The 10,792-nt window shown below is 41.4% G+C and overlaps 1 protein-coding gene across 4 annotated transcripts in view; it reads left to right on the plus strand.

Moving 5' to 3' along the window:
* Positions 1–10,792, plus strand: part of ELOVL6 (ELOVL fatty acid elongase 6) — a 139,066-nt gene that overhangs the window by 40,657 nt on the left and 87,617 nt on the right. Inside the window, exon 1 of one of the 4 annotated variants that reach the window (XM_060416794.1) lies at positions 10,651–10,786. The exons of the other annotated variants lie outside the window; for them this stretch is intronic. The gene's annotated coding sequence lies outside the window, so the exon portion shown is untranslated. Of the gene's footprint in view, positions 1–10,650; positions 10,787–10,792 lie in introns of those variants that run through there. 4 annotated transcript variants of the gene reach the window in all.

Genomic DNA, 10,792 nt, shown 5'->3' on the forward strand with positions numbered 1-10,792 from the left:
CACTGGGGAGCTTGCTACACATACAGCATATCAGGCCCCACCCCAGACCCATTGAATCAAAATCTGCCTTTTAACAAGATCTCCAGGTGTTTCTTATGCTCAAACATACTCAGAATTTGAAGAGCTGGTGTCAGGGAATCAATCACTGTCTGGCAGAAAGGCACTGTCTGTATTTTTCTGTGCTTGAGAGAATCCTGCTTTTTTTTCCCTAGGCAAGGGAGATCCTGAATGGGGTGGTGGAGAGGTGAGACTTAGGCTGGTAAAGGTTTTATAACCATAATAATGTGACAATAGCAGATGGAGAAGGCAATGGCACCCCACTCCAGCGCTCTTGCCTGGAAAATCCCATGGACGGAGGAGCCTGGTGGGCTGCAGTCCATGGGGTCGCTAAGAGTCGGACACGACGGAGCGACTTCACTTTCACTTTTCACTTTCCTGCATTGGAGAAGGAAATGGCAACCCACTCCAGTGTTCTTGCCTGGAGAATCCCAGGGACGGGGGAGCCTGGTGGGCTGCCATTTATGGGGTCGCACAGAGTCGGACACGACTGAAGCGACTTAGCAGCAGCAGTAGCAGCAGCAGCTGTCAACTAATACCTGGGAAACAGTTGAAAGGAATCCATTGTGACAGATTTCTTTTTTTCCCCTCAGCAGTTTCCTCTTAGATGGTGTCTTCAGTTAAAGATCTGCAAAGAGAAAGGTCCACTTTGGGGACTGGGATGATGTAAAATGTGGCCTTGCGGTAGTCTCTAAGGAAAACTGTTTCTTTTTAGAGTAATCCAAACTGTATGAAGCTGTAAAAATATTTTTTGGAGGGTGTGGGAGTTCCAAGAGCCAAATCAATAGGAGTCCCACTGTTTAGAATTGAGTACTTCTCATGTAATATTCATTTTATGGTTAACATGTGTCAACTGAAAAGAGACGCACAATGTGAGAGTTGCGAGTTAAGTTTTATTGGTGGCACAATAAGGACTGCAGCCCGGGAGACAGCACCTCCGAGAGCTCTGAGAGAGGAGACTGCTTCAAAGAGGGAGTGGGGGAAGGTCAACATATCAATATACGACTTTGTTGAAGAGGGAGTTGAAGCACTTCTTTTACAGAAGGTTTTCTGCTAGTCATGAGGCACCATGAAGAAATTTACTGCTTTTCTAGATATGAGAAGATGCAAGGATTGAATTATGAAATCAGTTCCTGAAAATATCTAACCATCTAAAGACCTGGTCCATCTAGTCAAGACTATGGTTTTTCCAGTAGTCATGTATGGATGTGAGAGTTGGACCATAAAGAAAGCTGAGCGCTGAAGGATTGATGATTTTGAACTGTGGTGTTGGAGAAGACTCTTGAGAGTCCCTTGGACTGCAAGGAGATCCACCCAGTCCATCCTAAAGGAAATGAGTCCTGAATATTCATTGGAAGGACTGATGTTGAAGCTGAAACTCCAATACTTTGGCCACCTGATGTGAAGAGCTGACTCACTTGAAAAGACCCTGATACTGGGAAAGATTGAAGGCAGGAGGAGAAGGGGATGACAGAGGATGCGATGGTTGGATGGCATCACCGACTCAATGGACATGAGTTTGGGTAAACTCCGGGAGTTGGTGATGGACAGGGAGGCCTGGCGTGCTGCAGTCCATGGGTCACAAAGAGTTGGACAGGACTGAGCAACTGAACTGAAAGACCTGTTCCACCAGTTTACCTGGTGTGTGCCTCACTCTCCACCCTGAACTCCCTTTGGGGTGTGTCAAAGGTCTGCACAGGATTGATTCAATTGCAGAGGCAAATGGCAAATCCCTTTGGTAAGCGCCAGTTTCTAGTTGACACATGTATTAGATAAACTTTCTTTTTACCACTAGAATTTCATTACAGTTTAGAATTTAGAGATGTTGATAGTTTTAGGTAATGACTTCTTATTGTTGACTGCTACAGCTTCTCTAAGATTAATATTTATTAGCTGATTAGTAAATACAGCCATCAGAATTCATTAAGTTAATCTTCACAATACTCCTAGGCAACTAAGGACTAATTATTTCCTTTTAGTACTGATGAAGAAACTGAGATGCTACAAAATTAAGTAAATTGTTAAAAACTGTATAGCTAGTAAGTGGCAGAAGCAAGTAATAAGTCCAAGATCACTCATTCCAAAGTCTCTCAATTAGGATGCTAGATTGCATTCTAGACTTCTTTATGGCCCAAGAGCACCAGCTCTTAGGAATGGAAAATATTTCAAACCTCATTATTGCTCTAGTTAGTAAAACCTTTCTGTAAATAATTACATGTAAATCTTTTGAGACAACCAAGCACCTATCTTATCATTCCCACCCAAATGCTGGTCTCATTGGTGACTCATTACTATAATAATGCTATTAAAAGACTTCGAAACCTCTCCTTTCATGTGGAACTTATGCAAATAAGAGGTATAGAAATCTAGCTAAGAATTTGTTTCATTTTAAAGATACATTTTTATTTTTTAAGTTATCGATATATTGCCAAATAAGGTTAAATTATAGAATTGAAGGGATCATGTAGTGAACTAATATCCAAAGTCATTTAAATCATGTCAAGTTGATGCTTTAAGTAGTCTGCTTTTTAAAAAAATTACGTTAAATTGTATTTATTTATTTCTGGTTGTGCTGGGTCTTTGTTGCTGTGCAGGCTACTCTCTAGTTGCGGTGTGCAGGCTTCTCACTGTGGTGGTTTGTTATGTTGTTGGGGCGTTCCAAGTGGCACTAGTGGTAAAGAACCTGCCTGCCAATGTGGAGATGTAAGAGACGTGGGTTCAATCCTTAGAGGGGGAAGATGCCCTGGAGAATCCCATGGACCGAGGAGCTACAGTCCAAAGGGTCCTAAAGAGTTGGACACAATCATATACACACACACGCTCTTGTTGCAGACCACGGGCTCTAGGACACACAGGCTTCAGGAGCTGTGGCGTGGGGGCTCAGTAGTGTCTCCAGGCCCTAGAGCACAGGCTCATATTAGTGGCACATGTACTTCGTTGATCTCCAGCATGTGGGATCTTCCTGGATCAGGGATCAAACCCATGTCTCCTGAATTGGCAGGTGGTTTCTTTACCACTGAGCCACCAGTGAAGCCCTTAAGATTTTTAAACATCTTTTAGTTTTGTAAAATATAAATTGGAGGACTTTTGAAAATATTTGCTTAATTTTACTTATTGTTGAGAAATCATCGGTTTTAGAAACTGGCTTGACTTATTGCCTTATTGATGAGTAAGAGATTTCCTTTTGCCAGACAATGTAGTGCCATATGATAATATGGAAATTGCCAGTATGTTTGGATATTTATGGAGAATCATGAAAAACAAATCTAGATCAAGCTATACAAGCCAAGAACCTGGCACACACAACTTAAAACTTCTAAATTGTCTGTTTCTGGGATTTTCTATTTAATATTTTTGTCAAATATTTGTATATTTTCATCACAGTTAACTGAAACTTAGGAAAAGCACAGGTAAGGGATGGGGGGCACTACTGTATTCTCACAGTATACATGACAGAGGACTTGTTAAAAAGAAAAAACAAAAATATACAGACTTTTAAATTTTTTTACCTGGAGGAGTGTAAAATTAGGAATGCAGTTAATACTCTTAAAACATACACACAGGAATCAAAACCTTTCTGACTGTTAAAGCCTAGTCCCAATGCTGTTAAACACAGGCCTGGGAAATAGTAAGAAGAGGTAATAGCAAGAAGAGCATGTGACAATTTCCAGCAGTATCCCCTACAATCTAGTGTGTCTTATGAGACAGTAAAGTGTCTGCTCGCAATGCGGGAGACCCGAGTTCGATCCCTGGGTCGGGAAGATCCCCTGGAGAAAGAAATGGCAACCCACTCCGGTATTCTTGCCTAGAAAATTCCATGGATGGAGGAGCCTGGTGGGCTATATAGTCCATGGGGTAACAGAGTCAGACACAACTGAGTGACTTCACGTGATGAATTAAGTGGTACCACTTTTCATATAGTGTTAAGTTTTTAAAAATACAACATCCATGCAAGAAATTTGCAGAAAATAGTTAAACTGACAATTTGAACTATTTGTGTACCATAACTTACTCTGGGGATGAAATTCTCCAGACCGAGTAAGCTACTTCTCAGGTAAGTGAGCATAGCCAGCTCTAATACTATGTCACAACCCACTAAAAAGTATATTCCTCACTTGCCATAGTAGAAATAGTAACTCTGGGAATGTGAAAACTTATTTTGTGATTAAGAAAAAAATTTTTTTAATGTTTTTTTTTTTAATTTTTATTTTTACTTTAATTTTACTTTACAATACTGTATTGGTTTTACCATACATTGACATTAAACCTGTTAGTATGGGAATGGGAATACCTCTTTATAGAATTTAATCAGGAGGTATCCTTTCGCATATGAAAAATTCTATTTCTACTAGAAAGAAGAGCTGCTCATTTCAGAATCAGTCATTTTGCAATATCTGTATGAAAAAGGAGGCATCCCACCAGTGAGGGAAAAGCAAAGTGCTTCTCTAATCTTTGGAGCTTAAAGAAGAGTTCAAAGAGGGGACATGAGGTATCTGCCATTATATAAATTCAGATCATGAACAAATTTCCATTCAGTTAGTTTTAGTGGGGAGAACTGTCCTACAGTGGCGGCCAGAAAATAATCAAGTTTCCTGTTTGGTTGTCTGCCAGCTCCACTGGACTATGGAACACGATGGGTATTGGCATTTGATACAAACTGGAAAGAGACCATAGTAATAAGTGGACAGACATGGACGGGTGGCCATTGTGGCTGACAGGGCACTTTCCCACTGAAAAAAATGTGAGCCATTCAGGGGTATTCTGCAAGTTCAGAAGTGGACAAAAGGAATATGATCAGAAGCTCAGGACCAGCTTACAGGAAAGATGCAAAGTGAAGCTACTACAGTGGGGCTAAGCTATCTATATGGTAGTCATTCTGCTTTATTGTATAGTCTCTCACACCAGCTGACTTTCTCATATTTGTAAACATTTTACCTGAAATTCCAAAGCATCACAAGGTTCTCTTAGATTAATAAAACACGAATTCATACTAGTAGAATTTGAATATTTCTGCAAGAATCATAGTGACTCTCCAGATAAGGACCACTCCCCTCCATGTGGTTAATTATCAGTCCCCTTCAGACTTCCCACTTCTTCTACTGCCCTCCTTGTGGGTCATCTGATAGACCCTCTTCTGAGTAGGTGGCCTCAGGAAATGCTGTTTCTGTTGTATTCCTCAGGTACATTGTGAGTATCCTTCAGATGTGCTGGAGCTGAATATTAGTTACCTGGGAAGCTTTTAAAAGATACCAATGTCTCTTACCCCTAGACAGATCAGATCCTCTAGGAGGCGGTTCTCAAATACTGTATTTTTTAAAGCTCTCTAGATGATTCTAATGTGCTCCAGGGCTTAGAACCATGCAACTTTCAAGAATTAAACATGAGAACTATCATTCATTCATTTATACCTCAAGGTGAGTCAGTTTCCCCCTGGACTGAGTGTTTTCAGAACAAAGAGGTATGAGAATGAATGAATGAGAAATTTTAATAGTCATTGTGAGCCATTAAAAAAGCAAACATTTTAATAGTCTATACATTTGGGGTAACAATATAAGTCAATATTTTGTTTAGTTTAAGCTGTTCAACTGGTAGCAAACCACTTGCAGAAAAACAGCATAAGACTGCCTTTTTCTTGGAGCCAAGAGCAGGGTATTGATATACTATGCCCTCAATAAGTTGTTAAATGTCCCTTTACCTGTTGGTTGTTAAGATCAGAATTAAAGGTTATCTAAGAAACATTAGAAAAACTAATCATTCTGGAAGAGTTTGCTGCTGCTGCTAAGTCGCTTCAGTCGTGTCTGACTCTGTGCAACCCCATAGATGGCAGCCCACCAGGCTCCCCGTCCCTGGGATTCTCCAGGCAAGAACACTGGAGTGGGTTGCCATTTCCTTCTCCAATGCAGGAAAGTGAAAAGTGAAAGTGAAGTCACTCAGTCGTGTCTGACTCTTGGCCACCCCATGGACTGCAGCCTACCAGGCTCCTCCTACTCTTTTCCAGGCAAGAGTACTGGAGTGGGGTGCCACCGCCCTCTCCCCTGGAAGAGTTTACTGTGGTGTTTTTATTGTATTCAAGAGGTGCCCTTTACGCACGGTATTGTTTGTGTGTTGTTAAATCTAAGACCCTCATTGAAGACCTCAACATTAAGATATATTATCCTTGGTTGCAATTAACAAGCAGTCACTGAAGGCCCTTGGACAATAAGAACATGCTTATTATCATTCAGATATTGTCAAAATGTTGAGTATTCGTTGATCTTAAAAATTCACAAAAATATTGTCTCTTGGTTACAAGTAAACAGTGCTCAGAACGGAAGGCAAAAAGTGATCCAAAACATTAAAAAGAACTAGACCCTCAGCATCAACAAATCTCTTTAGCAGAGGAAGCGGTTGAGATTAGTCCTGCTTTGATACTTGAGTGCACAAAAACTTAGAAGTGAGGAGCATAAAGCAGCTGATCATCGCAATTGCAGAAATAAAGACAGTACAGGCTTCCTCTGGTCTTATCTTCTTGTAAAAAGAAAAAGTGGGAGGAGACCCAACTTCTCCACCTTTCTGTGGAATGCAAAGTCAAGTTTGGGACTTATAGACCAGTGCTAGCCCTACCTCCAAAGTGCCATGGGGAATAAAGGAGAAGCTTTCACTGAGTGAAAGAGCAAGTGAGTTCAGCCCTATCTATGGCAGCTCGGGACTAGGGGAGTCACAGATAATTAACATATGCTTGGAGCAGAGGGATACCAAGCGCATGGGGGTGACAGAACTATCCCGAACCTTCCCCAGCGATGCTTAATGTGACTAATTTAAGGGCAATTTAGGTAAGGTGTTCTGCCGCAGAAGGGAAGGGGCAGGACGAAACCTGTCAGACACTTCATGTGACAAAACAGTTTGTAACCAATGAAAAGCTGAGATTCTTTGCTATGAAAGTTCAGCCATGGTAAGATGGTTGCAGTTGTTAGAGATTGTTATTGCTGAAAAAGAGGAAGGGGGCTAGAGTTAACCTGAAAAACAAACAAACAAACAAACAAACTTAAGATGTAGTTCACTTACACTTAAAAATTCCAAGTTAAAACACTGTTTAATAGAAAGAGTTGGGCCAACTGTGGTGGTCCAGTGGTTAAGACTCTGCACTTCCACTGCAAAAGACTTGAGTTCTGTTCCCAGTTGGGGAATTAAGAGCCTGCATGCTGAGTGACACAGCCAAAAAAAAAAAACAAAAAGAAAGAAAGAACAAGAAAAAGAGAAAGAGTTGGGTCAACTATACAGCCATTCTCTTCTTTGCTTCCACATCGCCTCTAAAAAAAGATAAAAGAGTAGACATATAAAAGAAAAAGTCCAGATCCACCAGAGCAAAAGGAAGAATTTTTATGTGCATGGCTGTTCTCTAGAAACATATCTGTGAGCCAAAAAAAAGATAGTCATCTTTAACGGCAAAAATGCTTTGGAAAGAAGACTGATTTAAATAAGGGAAAGTGTTACTGAGGTCACCATGATTACCTATGCTGTCTGCCCATCTCTGAAAAGTAAAATATTGACATTCCAGGGCCCTAAGGGGATACAAATGCACATTTAATTCTTATTTAAATAAAAATGCATAGGCTCAGGTCCAGGGAACATTCTTGAATTTGAGTTTTTTCTTTAAGCTTCCAAAATGTAGCCAGCTGAAATTCTTCTTAAAAACAGCCTTTCCTAAAAGCAAAAAGAACGTTTTCATTTTGCTGTTTATTTCCTTAATTTAAAAAATATACACAAAAGAGCAAATCCCTGTAATCTGACTCCCTGTCCTCCCACCTTGAGATATACTACTTTTCTTCTAGAACACCTAGAGATATGTATCTGTCCATTCTTGTTTCTATATCGGTATCTATAATGATTTAACTTGATGTAAACCTTCATTAAAAAGATGAAACCTTGTGTCCCCTTGGTCTAGGTAGTCTTTTAATATTATATTTTTAGCTTTATCTGCTTGATCAGGGATAGTTTCTGGATTACAAGGCAGTTGAAAGTCAAAGTGATAGTTGCTTCAGTCATGTCCAACTCTTTGCAACCCCGTGGATGTAGCCCGCCAGGCTCCTACGTCCATGGGATTCACCAGGCAGGAATGCTGGAGTTGGTTGCCGTTCCCTCCTCCAGGGGATCTTCCCCATCCAGGGACTGAACCCGCGTCTCTTACATCTCCTGCTTTGGCAGCTGGGTTCTTTACCACTAGCACCACCTGGGAAGTCACAGGACAGTTAAGTGTAGTCAATTGAAGGCAAGTAGTGGGGTAGGCTGGAGAAGGCAGTGGCACCCCACTCCAGTCCTCTTGCCTGGAAAAGAGTAGGAGGAGCCTGGTAGGCTGCAGTCCATGGGGTCGCTAAGAGTCGGACACGACTGAGCGACTTCCCTTTCACTTTTCACTTTCATGCATTGGAGAGGGAAATGGCAACCCACTCCAGTGTTCTTGCCTGGAGAATCCCAGGGATAGGGGAGCCTGGTGGGCTGCCGTCTATGGGGTTGCACAGAGGCAGACACGACTGAAGCGACTTAGCAGCAGCAGTAGGGTAGGCGATGCCTTGAGGCAGTTAAAAGACAGAGAAGCCTGACAGGCGACATTCAGAGTGAGACAGTATTGAGCAACTAAGCACACAAAGCAGTTTAGGACTCCAGCCTTATCTCAGTCCTTCCCTAACACTGCCTGGTCCTACCCACACAATGACCGTTTCTGAGTCCGTTACACAAATGAAACTCTAGCTTTCAGACTTTTCGGCATGTGTTTCTTTCTGCCTTGAATATTCTTCCATGCTTCTCAAGACCAGCTCTTTCTCATTTTTGTGATCTCAATTTATGCGCCACCTCTACTGAAATATTCTCATTCTCCACAAAAGAGCTTCCCATCCTCAAACACTGTCTTTCCCAGTAATCTTTTGTGGGTCCTCTCTGGCAGTCCAGTGGTTAAGACTGCATTTCCACTGCAGGAGACATGAGTTCTATCCCTGGTCAGTGAACTAAGATCCTGCATGCCTCCAAGTGTGGCCAAAAAAAAAAAAGCAACTCCTAGCACTCTAATTTTTTTTTTCAAAATGCACGATACTGGGTTATTTTTGTTTATCTGTTGATTAACGTCTCTCCCCTACTCAACAGAATGCAGTGCCCATCTTTTTTCACTACTGTGTATCTAGCACTTCACATAGGGTCTGGCAGAGAATAGGTGTTCAGTATATATTTGTGAAATTAATGATCTGTATATCTGTTTATTATCATTATATATTATCATTAGCACAAATCCACAAACTTAAAACTAGCTTGCTTTACAACTGTGAGGTAGTGAAGAGGTTAGTGTTGGGTTGCTTTTTATTAGTCATGTTTTACCAAATTAAAAGTTACTAGTAAACTTCTAGTAGTAGCTTTGTCAGTAGTAAATTACAGAGCATGCCGTGTTACTAAAGTGGGTTACCATTCTTGAGAAACCCAGCAGCAAGGGATAAGAACCTCCCTGCGCATTTTTATAATGACTTGGCAGAAGCTGTGGGATGGAGGAGACAATTGTACTTTTTCTAATCATAGATCTTCTATTTCTTAGTCATTTATTAGTAACTTCTTTTTTTTTTTTTAAGAGCCTCCATTTTTTTACCTGTAAAAGGCAAATGATTTGGTCTCATAGGAATAAGGTAGGTGATAACATACAATTAAAACCTGCCATAATATATAAGTGAAGCTGAAAATCTTATTATTTTGAAATGAATGAAAAGGGGAACACATGCAGCTGATTGCCTGGGAATTCCAGACATGTGTGAGCCCACTGCCAATTGTGTTAGTTCCACACATTTGTTTTTGTCTCAGAGTGGGTTGCCGAGGAATCTATGTAATGTTAGTAGAAGTGTTTTGTGAATTGCAAAGTGCCAGATGAATTTATGATCGCTTTATTATTATATGGTTAAAAAAATAGATTCTATTAATAAGTAAGATAAACCAATTAATAGTGACTCTTAGTTTTTACCTTTTAAATTTAGATAGACTTACTAGAAGCATGGGCTTCCCTGGTAGCTCAGCTGGTAACGAATCTGTCTGCAATGCCAGAGACCCTGATTCGATCCCTGGGTTGGGAAGTTCCCCTGGAGGAGGTCGTGGCAGCCCACTCCAGTACTCTTGTCTAGAGAATCCCCATGGACAGAGGAGCCTGGCAGGCTACAGTCTATGGGGTCGCAAAGAGTCGGACACAACTGAGCGACTAAGCACAGCACTAGAAGCATCAGCTTAAGTGATTCCAGTATAGTCAAAATAACTTGTAAAACCTGGTCAACGGTAATGTTTCTTCATGTAATCAAGCAGGACCTTGTAGGGCCTTCTTGGGACAGACTTCCTCCCCCATACCCTCTGCTTCAGCTCCTCTCAGAGGTGGTTAGATAATACCACCTGATGCACATCAGAGGCTAAAATTACCGCCAAGTAAAAGCAATTAACTACTTAATGACCATGAGCATGCAGCCCCAAGACCTCCTGGCACCTAAGACTCATTAAGTCCTGTGACGCCGCCCTATTACCTCACCATCCACCAATCAGAGAATTGTGCCTGAGCTGATCGCTTGCCCTGGGACACCCCTCTCTCACCCTGCCTTTAGAAGTGCTTTGCTGGAACGCTCGGGGAGCTCAGGCTCTTTGAGCGCTGGCTGCCCTGGACTCCTTGTCTGGTACCTTACCTAAACTGCCCTTTTCTTCACAACAACCTGGTGTTGGTACATTGTACTGTGCATGGGTAAGT

This window comes from Ovis aries, chromosome 6 (assembly GCF_016772045.2).
Source record: "Ovis aries strain OAR_USU_Benz2616 breed Rambouillet chromosome 6, ARS-UI_Ramb_v3.0, whole genome shotgun sequence".
Taxonomy (NCBI): Eukaryota; Metazoa; Chordata; class Mammalia; order Artiodactyla; family Bovidae; genus Ovis; species Ovis aries.